We start from the raw sequence: 22970 nt of genomic DNA on the forward strand, positions 1-22970 counted from the left end.
AAAGTCCAAACTGCAAAGCTTCAGCCACAGTGCCCCCGGGAGCTCCAAGATGACGCAGCCTCGAAGCTCTGTTTCCTATCGGTGGGCGTCGCCTTCCTCCAGTCCTCTCCCGGGGGTGATGTGGACCCCGGGGCAGCAGGCTGATGGAATCTCGGTGTCAGACAGTGTGGAAGGATGGGGAATATTCTGGGATTGACTTCCTGTTAAAGTCCCAGCATGATCCCTCTTTGGCAGTGCTCAGGGAGCCAGGCTGAGAACGGGGTCTGCCCCAGGGGCTGCAGAAAACAGGGTGACAGCCTTCGGCTCCACATGAAACACAGAGGCCGCGCGAGGCCCAAGGACAGCGGCTACTGGACCCTCAGTGAAAGAAAGTGGCAGGGACACCAGGCAGTGAAATGCCACTGACCCCGTGTGGGGTCATCGTCCGCGGACAGGCGGGAGGATTAATTTGGGACCCGTCCACGGAGGATGACAGACTGCTGCTGTCTCCGAAGAAAGGTGGCCTTTTCTCTCTCAGCACCCTGTATAATGTCAGGGCAGGACTCTCTCTGTCCTGGTGTGGGTCCCAGGCCATCCTGGGAATTCACCGTGGCCTGGAGCTGAGGCTCCCCTTTGGTCATGGAGATGAGCTTACAGATTAGGAAGCCTCAGGAAGCATAAAATCTAGAGGCTGCCCAAGCCCTTCTAGAAATGTCTATTGTATGGAAATCAAGCCAGCTTTCTGCTCTATAGGACCAGAAAGCAGACGGGACAGAAGAGATGTGCTGGTCCCACCCCGTCCTCATGGCCTCGCCTCATTCCAACGCTCCTTGGCCAGCTCTACACCAACTTCTCAGATCTACCCACAGTCATTCTGGCTGGAAAATGGCCTCAGCTGCCCCACACACTCCCAGGACGCACAGCTGTCCCAACATCCACGACCAAATGTCCGGGATTCCACGCTGCTCTGCTGGGCTCCTCTCTGAGCCTAACAGGTGTTCAGCGTGACCCATGTTCTCTCCCCAACTTGGGCATGAGCACGTGGCCTGCTGCCCCGTTGCCCAAGAACCCACCGCCATGTGAGCTCCTCAAGGGTCTCCCCACTGATGCTCATTCTTTCGGGAAAAGACAGACGCTTGAGCACACATTTCAATCACAAAACAGCAGGTAGATCGAAGCCCCAGGCTGAGCTGACACAGAGAAAGGCACATGACGGTGCAGGGCGAGAGCGTCTCCCATCCCTGGGAGTTTGAGCTCCGCTTCTGACTTTGTAAGGGGGCGTACATTTTTCAGGGCATTTGTTTCAACAAGGACCCAATAGCAAAGCTGTCCTATGGCAGTTCCTTATTTATTATTTTTTTAATTTTAAAAGATCTAGTAATACCACAATTTGATTCCGCTAGCGCCAGAAAGAAGGTAGCAAACATTCGGAAACGGGTCTTTCTGTTTCTGCCTGCACTTCCAACACAGACAGCTGTCCTACACTTCAACCACCTTTTTTTTTTTTTTAACATCTTTATTGAAGTATAATTGCTTTACAACGTTGTGTTAGTTTCTGCTGTATAACAAAGTGAATCAGCTATATGCATACATATATCCCCATATCCCCTCCCTCCTGTGTGTCCCTCCCACCCTCCCTATCCCACCCCTCTAGGTGGTCACAAAGCACCGAGCTGATCTCCCTGTGCTATGCTGCTGCTTCCCACCATCTATCTATTGAAATGTTACAAATCAAAGATGCAACCCATCAGGATGGGTTAATGGTCTTTGGCTCAGACAAGCGGCCATGGGCCTGGGTACCCCACATCTGTGCCCTGGTTATACATCATCACTGCGTTTAGGGGCGAGCGGGGTCTCAGAAGTCATCTGTGACATTCTGCCATTAGCTGAGGGAATCAGATTGAAAGTGCACTTAACGTGGCGCACGAGGTTGCCCGCTGGCAGCCGTCATTGGGTTGATCCCTTTGCAGGGGGCTGCCTGAAACTGACAGTGTTTCTAGAGGCTGCAGCCAGCGTTGCATTTGGGGGTCACAGAGGAACAAGAAGAGACTGTCCCTGGGCTGTCTGCCTGCAGGGTGAAAAGAATGTCATACCTCATTGCAAGCTAACAAAATGTCCTGGAGCGCTGGGCTACAAACTGAGGGTTGTAAACCGCAGAGATAAAGTAGAACTCAGCCTCTGTGTCCCAGGAGCTCTTGTTTTTGGGTGGGAAACAGTTTGCACTGCCCTGAGTCAGGTCCAGCTGCACGCGTCAGAAAACCAACGTTAACAGCATCTTCGATGGGCAAAGTTTTACTCTGTCTCGGTTCAGGGCGCATTCCTGCCGATCCGTCGAGGACCAGGCGCCTTCAGCAGCAAGGGGGAGGTCCACCTGCAGGAAGTGGCCGCCCTCGGCGTGCTCCAGTGTCACTACTGCCCAGCGTCACCCGGCCGCGCCTGCTGTGGGGGACACGGCTTTTGTAAGTAGAGTTTAACTGGGACGCAGCCACGCCCACCCATATGTACATTATCTGTGGCTGCTTTCTTGTGGCGCAGGGCAGAGTTGAGTAGTTGTGACAGAGACCATATGGCCCACAAGACAAAAATATTTACTCTCTGGCTCTTTACAGAAAAAGATTGCCAATTCCCACGCCAACTGGTCCTGTTCCCACCCTTCTCTCTGACCTCATGTCACATCATCTTTTTGTTCTCCAGCACAGCTGAGAGTTTAGGAAACAGCAGGGAGACCCCGATGGGCTGGAGCAGGGGTGCGCAATTCTCTGGGCAAGGAAGGAGCATTTTGCCTATTACGGTCAATGGGATCACTCTGGGCTTTTGGCTTAAGAGAAAGTGAAGCCTGTTCGTTAAACAAAGCGAAGCCAGAGCTGTGCCGTATATGTTTCAGGGGAGCTTCCCACGTGTGGTCTTTATATCACTGGACGTTTAACTTAGTTAATAGCTGTGGGCTGTGATGACGGCTAATGTACAAAGCCAAGTCCCAGATTGAGATCCCTATCTCTTGTTTCCAGTTGAAATGTTGAGCGATACCAGACAACGTCTAGGGGGAGGAAATTCACGCAGACTGGTGTCCTCCCTCCTTCCACGTCTCCCGTGGAGACCCCGCCCCCCTCGCTCTTCAGACCCTGGGCATCCTGACCACGGCTGTCTCAGGGGCCCTGCATGGTGTTGCCTAGTGGTTTGTCCTTCCCAAGGCAGCTGGTGCTGGGGGTCTGGGTACTGTATAGACTCCATGAGCTTCCAGAAGGAGAGAGCTCATCCTCACTCAGCCTGGTCTCTCTCGGGGGGCATACGACTGGGGGCACACAAAATGCTTCTAGGGAGCCCATGAACAAACATTTACGTTTTTTTTCCTAACAATCAAACAACTCTTGAAATAGGCATTAGAAAAAGAAGTTGATTAACAAATCAGACCCTTCATCTTATCCTTATTATACCTTCGGATGAAGATAAGTATATTCGAGTTAAAAATTTAAAAAGTTGATTTAAAGGAGAATGCTGAGTAAATAATATACGTGTTACACACAGAGGAGGCAAAAGTGGAGAAGGCCGTCCGTGAAGGGTTGCAGTGTGCAAACACGGATGCAGTCTAAGACCTGGTGTGGTGGCTGGGGAGGGTGACAGGCACGGTGTGTAGCTTCCCTAACCCACCCGTGGGCTCTCAGCAGAACTGGCTGAAGCCCGAGTCCCCTGGCCCCAAGTGCACTGCTATTCCTTTGAGTCCTGCTGAGGTTGGATCAGAAAGGCAACCTGTAGATCGGGTTCCTCGTTGACGGGCCACTGGGTGCAGCTGCCTCTTCCCCTAGTTAACACAGGTTCAGCTGAGTCCCCTTCACCTACACAGCCCTCCACGGGCAGCATGCACTCAGGGGCGTCTTCTTGTGTTCACATAGGAGGTCTTTGCAGAGCTCAGCGGAGACCCTGGTGTGACTGCGTCCAAGTTCACCACCTCCCTCTGTCGAATCCTGCTTCCCTTACTCTCCCACAGCTGGTCACTCTGAGAGGACTTCCCAATACATAACTTCTGGGTGTCTCCTATCTGGGGACACTTACCCGTGACAGTTGGTACTGGGAATGATCCCAGCAAACAGACTCTAAAGTGGTTTTTTGAAGTTTGGTCGTCAGCCGTCAGGCTGGCTATGAGAGCAACATCGCTAAGGGTGGAGAGAGCATTGACAGCCCCTGACGTGCGTAACATTAAAATGTAAAAACTTTCACAGTGGAAGGGGAGATGCTAGCAGGTGGCACAGGGGTAAGGGGTAATATCCCAGCCTGGAGTTTCCTTTGTGGGAAAACTTTTTAATAAGAGGTTCAATTGCTTTAAAACTATATAGGAGTTTTGGATTCTGTATTACTTCTGAAGTCAGTTTTCATGTGTCTTCTTGTATAAGTTTTGATAAGTTCTATGTTTTAAGAATTTGCAGTTTCATCTATGTTTACAATTTATTGACAACTCATTTATAATATTATCTTATTATTTCAGGACTGCAGCACCTTAGTGATGACCCTCCTTTTATTCCTAATACTGGCAATTTTAAATTTCATCATAGCTCGGAGTTTAGTAATTTTATCAGCCTTTAAAAAGATGATTTGCCTTTCCTGCCTTTTTTGTTTGTGTACCTCTGATTTCATTGATTTCCACCCTTAACCTTTGATATTTCCTTTTTTTCTAATTACTTTGGGTTTAATTTGTTCTTTTTCTAGCATTTAAGGTGGAAACTAAGATCATGGCTTCCATCCCATGCTGGTATTTTTACTTTCGGCTTGCTAGAGGGTTCTGAGCAGGCTTGTGGTGCAATCTGACTTTTATATATATATGTATATATAATTTTTTTTTTTTTTTTTTTGCGGTACGCGGGCCTCTCACTGCTGTGGCCTCTCCCGTTGCGGAGCACAGGCTCCGGACGCGCAGGCCCAGCGGCCATGGCTCACGGGCCCAGCCGCTCCGCGGCATGTGGGATCTTCCCGGACCAGGACACGAACCCGTGTCCCCTGCGTCGGCAGGCGGACTCTCAACCACTGCGCCACCAGGGAAGCCCAATCTGGCTTATATTTTAAAGACAGAGGAGAAACACAGACCCAAGGACTCCTGAAGGTGAGTGACAGAGTCCTCTGGGGAGATGACAGACGTTCCCTGGGTGTGAGATTTGAGGTTTGGTCCGAGGGCAGCAGTCCTTTCCTGGCAAACTTATACAGGGCGAGGAGCCTCCTCGTGTTGGGGGCCCTTTGGACAAGAAGTGAGAAGCAGTGAGAAGTGAAGAAGGTGTGGGGCTGGGGTTACCTGGCAGATGGCAAAGGTCAGGCTTCCGAGTGCTTTGGTCTGCGTTCCCCCTCTACCTCTCACTGGCCATCTCACCTTGGGACCAGTGAGTCGTCCTCACACTGTTTCCGCATCCGGAGAGACCAAACCGGATGTGTGAGGTTCTTCTGAGGATTAAATGAAATCATCTAAATAGCGAGCCCTCAATAATGATAAGGACCTCCCATTCAAGGAGTTTTCATGGCTTGCTGCAGAAGAAAATGGGAAACAGAGGGAGAAATGAACCATCTGAAGCCTTGGTGTCCTGGACCAGTGGAAAAAGGAGATCTTTTAACAGGGAAGCTCCCCACCGCCCCTTGGGAAGTGTCATCCTTTGCTCTGTTTTGTCCACTGGAACCTTCTTCATCTTCCAGCAGGTCTTGGAGGAGACGTTCGTGCCTCTCAGAGACTTTCAGCCTTTGGTGGGAACTTCACGCCCAAGGAGAAGCAAAAGGAGAGCTGTTACTGCCCTTCTAGCAAATTCTGCTCTTAAGTCTCTGCTTAACTCTTTTGAATGTAAAGGTCCTTTAAAGTTACTTTTGAATCTAATCTGATATTAATCTTTTCATGTGATCGGATTCTTAAGTCTGAGTCTTAAATGTCTCACACTGAATGTGTGAACATCTATCAAACCCTGCTCTGGGAAGCGCCTTCAGGTGGGCTGAAGGAGATGTGCTTCTTCACGCCCTGGAGGCTGAAATCCTCATCCGGTTCCTGGAGACCCTGTGGAGCCAGTGCTGCCTCCACGGGAAGGATGAGCTGATTCTGAGGCCCTCATGGAAATGAGCAGGGTGAATGAGTTAGCCCGGGTCTCTGCACAAAGATGCTTAAGGCCTCCTGGGCAGGGAACTTGGGGTCTCTTGGGCAGAGTATCCACGGTCTCACTGCTCGTCTCTAAGGGCTCTTACGGCCCATGGTCCCCATTAAATTGAAAAAATATCAGAAGCGGGTACCGTGTGGTCTGTCCTGCTCCCTTTATAGCACTTGGCTTCAAGCAGGGAGCTCGTTTGCCCCCAGGGAACACGTGTCAGTGTCTGGAGATGTTTATGTTGTCGTGCCTGCGAGGGGATGATACTGACATATAGTGGGGGGGGCCGGGGATGCTGCTACACCTCCTAGAGTGCACGGGGCAGCCCCACCACTGACAATGATCTGCTCCAGAGCATCAGCAGTGCTGAGGTGGAGAAACCCTGGCTTATGGTAATTCACAAATTTTTAATGTAACAGATGTGACTCTGAGAACATCCATCCTGACAGGCAAATTCAGGCTTCAGAATCACTTTATTAAGGAAGGGTTCCCTTGGCAGTCTTTATGACTAAAAAACCTAAATCCCAGGAAAATTTCATGGAAATTTGAGAATCATGGTCTCAGATGATGCAACAGTGGGATTTCTTGTTAAGTTGCACAGACTCTTGTAAGGAGAAGCTTTTCTCCCTGATCTATATATTTTGTGACTTTAGTTTTACCTGTTGCGAGGGCTAATTTTATGTCTCAACTTGACTGGGTCACGGGGTACCCAGACATTGGGTCAAACATTCTTCTGGGTGTGTCTGTGTGGGTGTTTCTGGATGAGATTAGCATTTGAATCAGTTGAGTGAAGAAAGCAGATTGCCCTCCCAAGTGTGGGTGGGCCTCGTTCAATCAGTTGAAGGCCTGAATAGAACCAAAGGTTGACCTTTCATCAGGAAGAAGGAATTCCTCTTGCCCGACTGCCCTTGAACTAGAAAATCAGTCTTTTCCTGCCATTGGTGTCAAACAGAAATCTCAGTTATTGCGTGTCGAGCCAGCTGGCTCTCAGGTTGAACCCACACCTCTGACTCTCCTCGGTCCCCATTTCATTGGCTGCACATCCTGGGACTTGTCAGCCTCCATAATCCCAGGAGCCAGCTGCTCATAATAAATCTCTTTCTCTATATACACATTCCGTTGGCTCTGTTTCTCTGGAGAAGCCTGACTAATACACATGTATTGATTTTGAAATCCACATTTATTTCTACATAGGCCTCTTCTCCTTCTTCTTCTTCTTTTTCTTCTTCTTCTTTTTTTTTTTATTGCACTTTCACTCTGACCACATGCAGTAGATGTGGTGTCTGTTTTTTGTTTTGTCAGCCAGGATCGCTTCTGTGGGCAGCCCAGCTACCCTCCACTCACTGTGATTTGGGCGGGGTGCTCAGTTATTTCCCACCTGCCATCCCATCTGCAGCATACCCTTAGTTAAGGGTGTATGTGTTACTCCTGAAATGAAATAATAGAACCTACCTACACATATAATTTAAATCAATTTTATGTCCTAACTGTAATATACAGGTCAAGGGAAAAGAAAGCAATTTATAATGAAATATGTATTTCAGAATGTACATGTGCAGGAGAAACTACCCGGGAGACACCGCGCATAGTCAGCTGGCTCTTCCTGTGGGTGAATGCAGTGTCTAGAAAAGCAGAACGGATGCAAACTAGTTATCCAGAAACGCAAAGCCACCAGCATCGTTGCCATCAGAGACATGACTCTCCAAAATGGAGAGAACCTCCTGACGAAGCCCCCACCCCTGCCACCCCACACAAAGTTTCGCCGTCTTCCCTAGATTCGCATGGAGGTTATGTTCCTGGAAGATTCAGTGCGTCTTACAAACGTTTTCCTTGCAAACCAGCATGAAGACACAAGGCTCAGATGATTGTTAACAAGCTTCTGCCTCCATGAGTGTCTGCATGGACGTGTGAACACGGTGGAGGATGGGCACAGGCCCTTCACTGTGCAGGATGTCCAGCACCCCAACACATGGCACAATGCCGGGCACCCCTGAGCCCCGGCCCCCCACTCCCCTTCCAATGCCGTAGCACCCTCCAATTACTGTGATGCCAAAGATGCAAAATGCTCCCAAGGGCCTTGAGACCCTGCTGGGGGCCGCTGAGTGGGCACCTTCCCTCAGCTGGAAGCAGAGTCTGCCGTTCCTGCTGGAACCAAAACGGGGGAGGTTATGACGCTTGGACTACTGTTGTTCACCTTGTCCCCCACACGTAGGAAGCCTGGGAGCAAGGCGTAATGACAGCAGGTGGAGGTGAAATGAGCTGCAGAGCAGAGAGCACGCCATCACTGCAGCCCCTGGATCCAGTGGTACCTGAAGGTGGTTCCATCCCTACACCTAGAACTATCTGAGCCAATGATTTCTTCAGTTCCTATCACCGCAAGACCAACGGGATTAACCAGCAGCACCGAGTGTCACACTGAACCTTCTACCAAAATACTGAATTTGAGAAGGTACAGATTAAGACCTTTGGAAAAAAGCTTCCTCCCAAAACCACCATTGCACAAAAGTACCCCCCCCCCCATCACACACGCTTCAAATACAACTACTTGGTCACATTGGGAACTTCCAGTTTGATTTCATTTAGTGATTTGTTGTCATGCATTCCTCGGGCTGTATTTTCGTACCCAATATCAATTAGTCTTAATACTTATTTTCAGAAAACGCTAATGTAGGTAAGTGGTGAGATGATCCAGGATCGGCCAGTTATTTCCGTGGTAGATATGACACAGGATCAGTTATCTTTGAAGTGATATGTGATATGCATTTCATTCCAGAATCTGCCCTTCATCGGCGATGCCTTCAGAGAGTGTGTATTAATATTTTAATGCAGAGAAAAATGACAAGAAGACAGAAGACTCATTGCTGCTGCCTTGGGGTGAAATCATTGCCGCCACATTCAAAAGGGGTTGGAGCCGGGCGACATCTGCTCGCAGGATAAAAAGGGGTCAGAAGAAACGAAGCAGCTCAGAGGCGGGCCTGCAGCACGCGTGTCACCTGTCTCTGTTTGTACAGAATTTGCTTTTATTTCTCAGGGAGATTATTCTAAATCCCCAGGACTCACTTGCATCTCCGCATGGGTAAAAGGTAAATGCCTCTTCAAAGAAAACCAGCGTTATCAGTTTAACCTTCTCGCGTGATCTGTGTGCAGAAGCCACGTCCGTGCTTTCCCGAAGAAGCGTCAGCTCGTACCCATAACGCAGTAATGAGACACCGTGCCAGGCAGTTTCTGAAGCTCCAGGAGCAAACGCTGCATTTCCTAATCCTTCCACAAGAGCCGGAGAAAAGACGAGGGGGATTTTCTCCAGGTTTCCTCTGCTGATAATCAACTGCTAGGCAGAAAACTGGAGCCAAGTGAGCCTTTTGTAATTTTTCTTTGAAATGAGATGCAACTTTCAAAACTACTCCTGAGAAATTGGAGACGTAAGTGGCTACACGTGACATTGTATTTAAATCAGAAACATGACAGAAGAATAATATAGTCATACTGCTCTTGTGTGTGTGTGTGTGTGTGTGTGTGTGTGTGTGTGTGTGTGTGTTTTGAAACTGGGTCGAGAAGAGCTGCCTTTTCTTATGAAATGTTCTAACATTTAAAAATCACAACAGCTAGCCTCCTACATACACAAGGCAGGCCATGACATACCTGGAAACCACACAACTTATTTTCAGCAAGGTAAATAGTACTTAGGAATCTGTGTGTATTGCTTTGCAATGAAAACACAGCAGGTACATTTTAATTCTGTGATAAATGTCTTCACCAGAGAGGGTTTCTCAATAAAGGGTAGTTTTCCCTCTCTTCTGAGGACCAGAATCCAGACACATCACCAGAACTAGGTAGAAATTTTTCACGTTCCCCACAAAAACTGGGGGGAGAAACAAACAGATAAAACCGATCCAGGCTTTTCCAGAAAAGTTTCAATATAAACTTTTGAATTAGGTGCTTAGTAACTTTCTAATGGAAAGTTTGGATACGCCTCTACAAATAAGTTTAATTCGGTATTTCTGCAGAGGTTCTAATGCCTGTTTGCTCATGGCAGGGCTTCTGCTGGACTTATTACTTTAAGGGTGTTTGCGTTGGATTGATCACAAGACAGTTTCTTTTCTCGACGCTCTCCCTTCCTCAGCATTGCATGACATCTAAAAATATTTGAAGCTCCTGATTTTCTCTCTCTTAAACATCTTTTTTTAATATATTGTGTCACAGTGTGCATTTCTGGGATGGGAGAACCCAGGACAGAGTGTTTTCTTGTTACTGGCTTTGAGAAAATGATTGTTTCTGTAGAGAATGAGACCAAGAGAGGAAAAGTCTTCTCTAGCCTTCAATTAGATCCTTTATTTTAACAAGTTACACAGAATCTGCTGACATTTCGGTTTGGGGCCCCGTGATAGCCCCTGAGCGGCTCTGGTATTAATTGGCTTCCATCCTTACTCACTTACTTGACCAAAATCTCATTTCTGCTCTCTCCTCTGAGCACTCTCCTCAACCCTGTTCCTGAGCACCTCTTTATTATGAAAATCACTGGCTTCATTATAGATCCTCGGATAATCTCCCCTGATGGATGAGAGCTGGGGTGGATGATTGATTCAAGAGGAAAAGTTGGTTTCCAGGCTGCTGCATTTCCACCGGCTGCCCTTGGAAGGGGCCCCATTCCCCTGTGGCCAGAGAGAGCGATGCTTGGGTTCCGTTACCAGGCTCTGCGGGTTCCAGATAGAGGAGCTTGCCAGCTCGGGTGGGGAAGTGGACGACCTGGACCACACGTGGTGACGTCCAACAAGACAAGTGTCCTCGGTGGCCCCCGACGCTACAAGGGTTGGCTGAATATGAAAGATGCTTGGCCTGAGTTCTTATTAGGTGAGAGTTGGGAAGAGCTACAGCTCACCATTTAAATGATAAGGGGCTGGACCAGGGCCTATGGAGGCCCCTCCCCGAGCACACGCACGCTCTGTTATGCTTGAAGACATCCTCGGTGACTGGAGCCCCGGCTTGCACACGCTGCTGAAGAGCCCCGGAACATTGCCTAATGTCGGCAGTCCTCAGTTTGCTCATCTGAGAAGTGGGGATGGCAAATACCGTTAGCTGTGGAAGGAGTGCCTGACATTTCTGTTTGCTATCCCCTTCTCTTTCTGGCTGTGGTTTTCCTCTAATGCACCCCACCTCCCTTCACTCTCTGTCCTTATGGGTCCTGGTCACCACTTGATCACATGACCTTGGTCTGGCCAATTAGAGTCAGTGAATGACACTGAGCACCTGGCTCCAGCTGAGCCTGAAGCCAGATTCCCTCTGCATTTTTCTATTAATCAAACTCATGAACGCCCTGTCTTGTGCCCAAGTGAGCTTCAGTTTGGTTCCCATCACCTACAACTTTAAAGAGTGGTTCTCAAAATCGCGCATCCCTCAGGGTCCCCTGGAGGCTTCCTTCAGGGCACACTGCAGGCTCCACATCCAGTGGTTCTGATTCAGCAGGTCTGGGTAGGGCCCGAGAATCTGCATTTCTCACAAGTTCCCAGGTGCTGCTGCTGCTGGTCTGAGGACCACACTTTGAGAACTGCAGCATGGATTCAACCAATGTTCTGTGGCTGTTGTGACGTATCAGTCAGGGTTCTGCAGAGAAACAGAATCAAACATGTATGTAAACAAACACATGTGTCAACAAACATGCATGTAAACAAGCCTGTGTGAGCAAACACATATGTGAACAAACACGTGTGTGAACTAACATGTATGAAAACAAACATGTATTTATAAATGCACACAAATATGTATATAAAATATACATATATAATATGTATATTTTAAAACAAAATATTTTATTTTATATGTAAATATATATTTTAGCTAGATTAGATTTATTATATATTATATGAGACATACATAGAGGGTATATATTATATATACTAGGGATTTTTATAGATGAGATTTATATATTTATATATAAAAAGATTTACTGGCTCATGCAATTAAAGAGACTAAGAAGCAACACGGTCCTCCGTCCAGCAGCTGGAGGACCAGCAGAGCTGGTGGTGAGGTGGTCTGACTTGACTGCCCTGACGACCAGGTGATGAGTCTCAGTCCAAGGGCAGGAGAAGACCAAGGTCCAGCTCAGACAGTCGGTCAGGAGGAGTGAATTCCCCTGCCGTCACCTTTCTGCTCTACTCAAGCTTTCACGAGGCAGGATATGGCCCATCCACACTGCGGAGGGTCTGCAGAGTCAAAGGCTAAGTTCTTTCGGAAACACCCAGAAACAGCTTTTAACCAGCCATCTGGGGCGGCAGTGGTCTGGTCAAGTTGGCCCATGAAATTAGACAGCATAGTTGCAGACAAGGAGCCTAGCTGCCTTGTGCCCAGAGAGAGTGACACTTCCCCGAGCAGAGACCAGTGACACCACGTGGCAGAGCCAGAGCTGTGAGCCTGGGTCGGAGTCCACCAGACAAGTGACAGAATCCATGCCCGTGTGCTGAGGGGAGTGAGGCCGGGACCCAAGGCACTCAGGGGCCAGGATGATGTTGCAAAGAAAACAAAACAAAAGATGAATTCATCAAATCATCCTTCACTTGGGAACACTTGATAAGAAAAATGCATGAGGTGGGAAAAAAAGATGAATCCATCCGCCTCTCTATCCTTTCTACACAAGCAAGACCCCAGAAATTATTCATCATATAACAACCCAGGAACGTTCCCAGTCTCCTGGGTGATTGCTGAAGCCGCGAGGAAGTAAAACAACTGATTTTCTTTTCCTTTTCTCTGCCTTTCTTCAGCAGTGATTTACTAAAATGCTGGAGGCCTTGATTTCTCCCCTAAAAGCCGGAGACTTAAAGGCTGTCTCTGGGCTCAGGCTCCTCTGGGCAATGAGATGTACCTGTGACACCCCGACCCTCTGATGCGACTTTTTGTTTTTTTTGCGGTACGCGGGCCTCTCACTGCTGTGGCCTCTCCCACTGTGGAGCACAGGCTCCGGACGCTCAGCGGCCATGGCTCACGGGCCCAGCCGCTCCACGGCATGTGGGATCTTTCCGGACCGGGGCACGAACCCGCGTCCCCTGCATCGGCAGGCGGACTCTCAACCCCTGCGCCACCAGGGAAGCCCTGATGCGACTTTTTTAGAGGTGGCAGTTTCCCAAGTGGAGCGGCTTCAATTATGTTCCCATTTGCAAAGAAGAATGTTCGCCCACATTCTGTCTCATTATGCCCGGCGATTCACACCTGGATGGAGAAAATCAGAAGTGACCAAGAGCCTCACTAATGAGCTGACCTGAGAAAACCCCTCACAGGGCGTAGCTCTGGGGCCTGAGAGAAGTTTGGCTACTCTCAGGTTTCCTGATAGCTCGGTTTTCCATCTGAATGTTATTATTATCCAATTTTGTGAGTGGGTATATATGTAATGAGGTTAATAGTCTATACATCTCTTTCTATCCATCAATCTATCTATCTTTCTATCCATTCAGTCTAATCTATCACTGATATGGCTTTTCAACTTGTAAACATTTTGTTATGATATAAAGATCTCCTTGGTGAGATGTTTTCTCCTTCATGGGGAGATTTTCTCCCTTACCTAAGGTGTTTGGAAGATTGCCACTTCCAGACAATGGGTTGTGCTTGCCCTTGACCCCGCAAATGCCGTGAATTTGTTTAAATGATCTTATCCTATAAGTAAAGGGTCTTTGCTTCTTTGGTGTACATTGTACTTCTCCTTCAAAATACCCGGCACCATCTGGGTCACCATATCCATTTGTGTAACCAAATAATGACAGTGAATGAATGCTTTCTATTTCTGTTTTAGGGAGGTGGATCGAAGCCATCACATTTCAGGGATGGAATGGATCCAGTTAGGGACCTCTAGCCTCTTGTCCTTGTAGGCAATCCTCTCATTTCCTCCATAACATCCTCAGTGAGAAGGAGGGGCCAAGGGCATGGATGTTGCTTTAAGGATGACCTGGCTTTAGATCTTGGCTTGTGATGGGGAAGGTCACCTTGTTTCTCTGGGACTCCTGCTGCTGTTAGATGGAGTTGAAATCAGCCCTTTGCTCCCAGGGAACATGGGTGACTCTTGACCCCCAAGGGCAAATCACAGTGGTCAGCTCGGTGGGAGCCTCCCGCTGCCCTGAGAAATGGGCTCCTAGACTAACAAGCCCTAATGTGTCCTTGGCTGTCTTCCTAGGGCCATGGTTACTCCCCTTCCCACTTCAGAAAACCCTGTTTTTCTTCAGGCAGCTACACGCCTTAAGAAGCCAAGCGTTCCCGTCTTGGTCTCATCCCACCCATCTACTGCAGGCTGGGTGAGTGGTGGGCATGGAACAATTTCTGGCCAGTGGCACACAAGGGAGAGACTTTAGGGGAAGCTCTAAGGTGTCTACACCCTGATTGAAAGATAGACTTTGGAGCTGATCCTTCCTTCTTTCTGTCTTGAATATGGTTATGGGTGGATGAGACACTCAAAGATGTGCAAACACAGGGCCGTAAGCCCCAGGATTACCTGCCAATGTGGTGAAGATGGCAGAGGAAGAGAGGATGAAGCTGGGTCCTTGATGGACCACTGCACCACACCTGAGATTCTCTCCTTCCAAACTACAGGTTACAGGAGATAATTATACATCTTTCCCGTTTGATGGACTCTTAGCTGGTGATTCTGTTTCTTACAACTGAATATATCTTAATGGCTAGAATCACACAACCAAGCCTTAGTTCTCTAACCAGGCAGCCCTTTTTCCTTCCCCACTTTACCCCCTGGAATTACTTCTACGTGCAGAGCCAGAGAGATAAGATTGCGATTCCTTCAAAGCTGGCCCCTCTCCGTCTACAAGAACCAGAACTCAAGAGGGTGAAAGAGAGAGTCAAGGGTGAGAAAGTAAATTAAGAAAACTCAGCTAGTCCGGCTTCCCCAGGCAATTTCTTCTCCTGTTGAGCTCTCCGCATCCCTTTGATTTTTGCCGTGGTTCTTAATGAAGTCCTTTCTTGGGCAAATTGCCTAGCAACTTCAGTTGGAAACTCGACCCTGGAAAATTCCTTACTTAGAAATAATGTGATTAATAACTAGGCTTATATATGCTAATAAATAAACTCTTGCTGAAAACAAAATTTTTGAGACTCAGGGGGAAGGGTTAACATTTTGCTTGCCTGGGAAGGCTGGGTGCGTCTTCTCTGCTCTAAAGAAGAGAGCAGTAAAGACGAGCAGCCCAGGGATCAGCTCGTTAGGGTACTTAATAGATGCTCGATAAATTAATGAGTAGCGAGAGGAGGACAGTGGGGTTTCCCGACTTGGGACCTGGGGGGTGGCATTGGGGCTCTCACTGTTACCCTTCCATATAGTACCCGTTGTTCCAGGGCAGGGAGGCGGCAGATATGGGAAGGACTGCAGCAGACCAGGGCGATGAGTCAGCAGGAATCATGGGGGGGTGGGACAGGTTGACCTTGGGTCTCCCTGAGAGTTGGGGAATCAAGGTTAACTTGGGAAGGAGGAAGCTAAGTTTGACCTTGACAACAGTAGCTCTTGTGGTGAAATCCACGGACTTATTGGGGACCCCTAGTCTCTTTTAAGGGGTTTGCAAAGTCAAAACTATTCTCCTGATCATACTAAGACGGTGCTCCTCTTGTCCCTGGTTTGACATTTACAATGATGGTCAAAAGCTACGATGGGGAAAGCACTGGCGCCCTGGCAAGGATGGAGGCCGAGTGCCAGAAGCTACTATCTTCATCTCCAGACACTTCCATGAGATGAAGTAATGCCAGTTCCACTTAAGGATTTCCTTGCTGAAGCTGTAAAAGTGTTAATTTTTTTTAATTGTGACCTCTGAATGCCCTTGTAAAAAATTATTGTGTGTGTTGACACAGAAACACAGAGCATCTGTCCTCAAACCAGAACTTGAGGGTTGTCTCCAGGAAAGGCTTCCTGAGGGTGTTTGTTTGAGTTGCCAGCTGAACTGTCTTCTTTTTTTCCAGAAATAGCATTTTTCCTTGAAAGAGTGTCTGACAGGTCAACCATGGTTATTCAGACCTGGGTATTCTGTAGAGATTTCCACCCAAACGAAGTACATCGAGTCTCCTGTGCAGAAGGATTCCAAGTAACGTGTATAGATGCTCCAGCCTCAAGGAGGCTGAGGTCAACCCCTGCTCCCTAAGTGTGGACTGAGCATGAGAGCACCTTCTCAAGGGTACAGTGCGGTTGTGGATGGGGCAGAAGAGGGATTTTACAGTGGAGGAAGCTGACAAAGCTACTGCAGGAGGGTGACCAGGGTACCCTGGAAGTGATGTGATGAGCATGGTACTTCACCTCTGTGGTCCCTCCCCAAATCCCAAAGCCCCAGTCTAACCATGAGGAAAAACCATCAGACACATCCCAATTGAAGGACTTTCTACAAAACATCTGACCAGGGCTCCTCAAAGCTGTCTAGATCATCAAAAACAAGGGAAGTCTGTGAAACTGTCATAGCCCAGAGGAGCCCATGGTGACAGGAGGACTAAATGCAATGTGGTGTCCTGGCGGGCGGTATTCTGGGACAGAGAGAGGACATTAGGGAAGAACTAAGGGCGTTCTATACAATTACATACATTATTAAGGGCATTTAATGATAATACATCAATACTGGTTCATTAACTGTAACAAATGCACCATCTGATGTAAGGGGTCACAATAGGGAACCCTGGGTACAGAGTGCCGGGGACTCTGCACTCTACAACTTTCCTATAAACCTAAAACTCTTCTAACATAAAAGTTTATTTAAAAATATAATCTAGTGAACCTGCCACTTCCAGGAACATAACTGCTGGTATGTGTTGCCAATGATGAAATTTGAGCTTCCAAGTTCAAATTAGAATTTTGGAAAACTTGTATTTACACTCCTGAGCTTGGCAGCCTCCCAAAACTTAAAGACTTTTCTGATGCGATCTGGTGATATTTGCAAATGTGATTTTTTTTTGATATTGTATAATGGAAAATCTGCATAATGTTTGGAACCATTGTCTCCCAAATGACCTTGATGATGTTACCAATTGGTAAAAGATTCACTTAAATTCACTTAATTGGTCAATTAATTCACTTAATTGGTCAATTCACTTAATTGGCAAAAGATTCACTTAAAGTTTAAGATAGATCGGTGGATTTTACTTTACTAGGATATGAGAAGTTCACAGACGCGACTTCAGACTTGCACTGCATCTCACCTCTAGGAAACTAGCACTTGCTGACTTCTGGTGTAGCATCAAAAAAGAACGTCCACAACTACCTGGGGAGACTATTAAAATACATCTCCTTTTTCCAACTAATTATCTGTGCGAGGTTGCATTTTTTTCATATATTTCCCCCAAAGTAACATCTCACAACAAACTGAATGCAGAAGCAGATTCAGGAACCTCAATTCTTGGATGGTTGGATCTCTCTTTTGAAGCTGTATTACCCTCCCCAAAGTTGGCCTTTGAGTTGAGCCAGCTTGGACCACAGCCATCTCTTTCTGGTAGGATCGCTTTGAAAACCACGATAGCAGTCAAGCCACTCCAATACTTGACATTTTCTACAAAGTCACCTATGGCTTAATTGTGTAGATCAGATTTCCAAAGGGTAAGATAGACTGAGAAATAGGCTATTATCTGTCAATTTCACACCTAGGGATTGCAAAATTCACACTGTTCCAAATAGGATGAGTCAGCCAGGCCCACATATGGGAGTCATTCGATTACAGCACTGTAATTCAGAGTAAGCTTTTCAGGATGGATTTAGACCTATGCACAGCTCCTTCATAACAATTTCCATTCTGTTGGAATTGCCAACTTATATGTGTGTCTTCAATGCCGGGAGTTGATTGGTTTTTCTGGCTTTGGAACAAGGCAGCTAGAGTTAAATTTTGAGACATTCAGTTACGAATTCTGCTGTTCAAGCTGCTTTACTTAATCTCTCTAAGCCTAGCTTCTCCATTTGTAAAAAAGGGGATGGTGATTGAACAGACTAAAAAGTCCCATTCCAAGGTTTTTGTGTGATGAAGCCTGTAAGTACATACATACACATATAGAATATATATTTATATATACATATTTACACATATAGAATATATATTTATATATACATATTTACACATATAGAATATATATTTTTATATATACATATTTACACATATAGAATATATATTTATATATACACATTTACACATATAGAATATATATTTATATATACATATTTACACATATAGAATATATATTTTTATATACACATATTTACACATATAGAATATATATTTATATATACATATTTACACATATAGAATATATATTTATATATACATATTTACACATATAGAATATATATACATATTTACACATATAGTATATTTATATATACACATTTACACATATAGAATATATATTTTTATATATACATATTTACACATATAGAATATATATTTTTATATATACATATTTACACATATAGAATATATATTTATATATACATGTTTACACATATAGAATATATATTTATATATACATATTTACACATATAGAATATATATTTTTATATATACATATTTACACATATAGAATATATATTTATATATACATATTTACACATATAGAATATATATTTATATATACATATTTACACATATAGAATATATATTTTTATATATACATATTTACACATATAGAATATATATTTATATATACATATTTACACATATAGAATATATATTTATATATACATATTTACACATATAGAATATATATTTTTATATATACATATTTACACATATAGAATATATATTTATATATACATATTTACACATATAGAATATATATTTATATATACATATTTACACATATAGAATATATATTTTTATATATACATATTTACACATATAGAATATATATTTATATATACATATTTACACATATAGAATATATATTTTTATATATACATATTTACACATATAGAATATATATTTATATATACACATTTATACATATAGAATATATATTTATATATACATATTTACACATATAGAATATATATTTTTATATATACATATTTACACATATAGAATATATATTTATATATACATATTTACACATATAGAATATATATTTTTATATATACATATTTACACATATAGAATATATATTTATATATACATATTTACACATATAGAATATATATTTATATATACATATTTACACATATAGAATATATATACATATTTACACATATAGAATATATATTTATTTACATACATATTTACATGTATTTATTATGTGTTTATGGGCATATATTACATGTTTACGTTTGTCTGATTGCCGTTATTACTTTTGCACCCTTTCACTGTGAGGTTCTGGAAGGTGGAACCACGTTTTAGGTGCCCAGGACGTGACCTGGCCCAAAGGAAGTCTTCAGTTTATTAACTTGAATTTCAATGGGAGAAGAGTTTCACTGTGTACATTAAACATTCTATTATCAGAATAAAACCCCTCTCCTCCCTTTCTTCCAGGAAGAGTGGATGCTTTCACTGCACTCTGTGTGGTCACCGCCAACAGCTCCGGCGTCACCGTGTTGGGGGGCAGCACAGAAGAACGGCAGCCTCTGGCGGGAGTGGCTGTGGGGAGGTGGCAGGACTCACCAGGGAGGGGAGACACAGAAAGGCGGCCTCTCCGGGGCCTGGTGATTTTGCGCCTGGCCGAGCATGTCCACTGTGAGGCCTCTTGATTAATTTCCATTTTGATCCGTCAACCAGACTTTAGGTTTTGGGTGAAGAAAGCAAAACTCAGCCCTGATCCGACTGACCCGGAGATGTAGACACGGGCGTGCGGCTTCCTGTGCAGGTGTGTGTACATGATGTTGTGTGCACAGGAGAGGGGGCGTGTGTATGTGTCAGCTGCAAGCACAGGACTAACCTGGGTTTGCCCCATAAGGTGGGATGCTCTACAAAGACCACGGAAGTGGGGGTCAGAGCTGTCCTGGAACCCATCACTTATCATGGCACAGACTTGGAAAATCACTTCCTCACCCCTGGACTGAATTCACTCACAACCATGTAAAGAGATTGAACCTCTGACTTTTGATGACCTCTGATCACCCTTACAGCCCAGAGAGGGCAAGATTCCATATTCTCTCCCATGTGTTTGTTTCCTCCGTCAAACGAAAACCACCCTAGACTTAGGTTAGGAGAGATTTGATCTGAAAAGGCGATTGCAAAAAAGAGAAAGATGCTCTGGCCATAGCTCCACAGGCCTCTCAGAGGTCGGGCAGACCAGGGTGGAGTAAGCGCGCTCAGGAATGCGTCTCTCGTGGTCAAGCGGGGCTGTGCGCTGTGTCAGGCTGAGGGTGTGGCAGGGTCCAGGGCCCTGGGGGGGAAGAAAGAGGCTTAACCACGGTGTGGTCAAGTCAGTTAGCAATTTGTCCTTATTGGGCAGTTCAGCTAATCGTTTAAGAGGCAATGAATGGGAATTTTGAAGGCCCGTGTCTGAACAGGTCACAGGTATACGAGGAGGCGTCTGTGAGTCTTAACTGAGTCATATTGTAGGGAGTGGTTTGCTGGAACGTGAAGGCTGAGGGCTTCTTTTCCAGGAGCATGGGGCTCAGGTGAAATCAGGTCTTGTCGTCTCAAAGTCAAAACCCACCAACTGTCCTGGGCTCCAGACATTGCTAGCAGAACTGGATGCAAATACTGGTTGACAGAATAAAAATGACACCTCACCGTTGCCTCTTCTGTTATAGAGGCCAAATCTGGGGTTCACATTGAGGATTGCACTCAGCTCTCCACAATGGAGAATTCCAGCACAGGTCAAGGCTTTGCTTCTCTCAGTTACAAGTCAAAGTTGGAAGATCTTGGACAGGTGGGTTAGTGCACTGATGTCCAGGACCAAGGGTCTGCCCGTCTTCCCACTTCCCCCTCCTGGCGTGACGTTCGCCTTCACGGTAGGAAAATGGTTGCAGCACTTGTGGCCGCCATCCCTGCATTCCAGGCAGGGGACGGTTTGTCATTTTATTCAGGAAGTGACATCCTTCCTACGGACTTCTGTGAAAAACCCCTTGACCAGAATTATGTCCCATGGTCACTCTAGCTGCATGGCTTTCTGGAAAGCTGAAAATAGCATAAAAGGGATCCACCTCACCCTTGAATACTGAAGCCTCATTTTAAAAAATCTAGTGATTTTACTCTACAAGTCTGAATTTGTTTTAATATGAACATAATATTTTGAGTACTCGCCAATTAAATAGGCTTTTTCTCCCCTACAACATTGGATTAAAATTGAGGGCAGGCTTTGTCCATTGGGCGACCTTGAGAACAGCTGGGCACAAGCCAAAGCCCTGGGAGACGCAGTTTCTCAGACCCTCCCAAGATGTACCAGGTAATTATCACTTTATAAACTCACCGTTAATTAGACTTTGTAGCATGGAAAACATGGACCCTGGGAGATCTGAATTTAGAAACACTTCAGCCCGGAGAAAAATGTGTGTTTGGAGAAAAATAGGTTAAAATATAGTCATGGCTAAAACTGCCCTAAAGAGAGATATTGATTATTGATTGATACATCAAATAATAACAAAATTGCCAGAAATCTCAGGATTTTCAAGAACAAAAGCCGTGATTGAAAAGAACACCCCTGGGCTTCTGCACCCCTGTGGGCTGGAGACTGGCTGGGGCTCGGAAGTGAGGGGGACATTCTGCTGTCCCCTTGGTGCGGGTGAGATGTTCTCTTTGCATGAAGGTAGCACAGCCGGCCCTTCGATCTCTCCTTGTGGGGACAGAGCTGCTCTGACCCAGCAGAGTGTCTCGTTCCTCTGTGTGCTCATGTGCTCACCTGACATGTCACTGCTGAGCCCCTCCTGTGCATCGGATGCTCTCCTAGAAGCTGAGCGTGGGTGGCAAATGTGAGAGACACAGCCCTTATCTGCAGACAAACACACAAGCCACTTTTAGAGAACAATAAACACCAGGGATTAAATAAAACCGGGTGATGATTACAGCAAAGAGTGATTCTGGGCGTTGATGTCAGCTGGCGTGGTCCAGGAAGACTTCTCCAAGTAAATGATGTTTCAACTGGATCCAACGCTAGGAAGGGAAAGGGCATTTCATGTCAGAAAGCGAGGACGGCAAGTGCCAATGTCCCGTGGCCCATTGGAGGAAGTCCTGCAAGGCCGACTGGGCAGAGGGAAAAAAGAGGGGGTGGAGGGAGCCGAACTTAGAGAGAAGGGCTGGGGCCGGATTATACAGGGCCATGCAGGCCATGGTGACAAATCTGGATTCTACTGTAAACACGTACACCTGTCCCTCCATGAGCTGTTGATCAGTTTAGCCTGAGTTTTATTCTCTGAAGTCACACAGAGCTATCCTCTTCCACGCTACCGCTCTTCAAGTAAATGAACACAAACCCACACCCCGTGAACCTTTTCCTCAATCTCGTATTTCCTGCTGGTGTTTTGCCGTCTCTCTACCCTCCCTGCTCCCTTCCCACTGGGGACCCTGAACTGGTCAGGGTCCCCACAACTCCAGCCAGAAGGCGCCATCTGGACCGGCGCTCACCCTCCCTGTTCCTTTGTCAGCCACCACCAGATCCTGCATCGTTCACATACAACTTCTGAAGCTGCTCATTTGTTAGGTTCAAGCCTGCACTTACGAGCAGGGGCTCCAAGAGGACTGAACACCTAAGGCTCTGTTCCTGCTGAAATTCAGATTCTTGCCGTTCTTTCCATCCTTTGTAACTCTGTTCAATTCAGAAAAGAACAAAACTCACAAAGATCATCGTAATGAAAAGAGAGGGAAGGGAAACAATGTCTGTGCTGAGCCGTCGAGGCGCTGGCGGAGTGAGAGCTCCGTCTGGGAGAGGTTCAGGTAGGATTCCATTTTATCCAGACTCGGTCAACCTGTGCTTTTCTCTTTCTTGCTTAACCAACTGCTCGCTCGCTTGTGGTTT

The sequence above is a fragment of the Stenella coeruleoalba genome (assembly GCF_951394435.1).
Source record: "Stenella coeruleoalba genome assembly, chromosome: 15".
NCBI classification, from domain to species: Eukaryota; Metazoa; Chordata; class Mammalia; order Artiodactyla; family Delphinidae; genus Stenella; species Stenella coeruleoalba.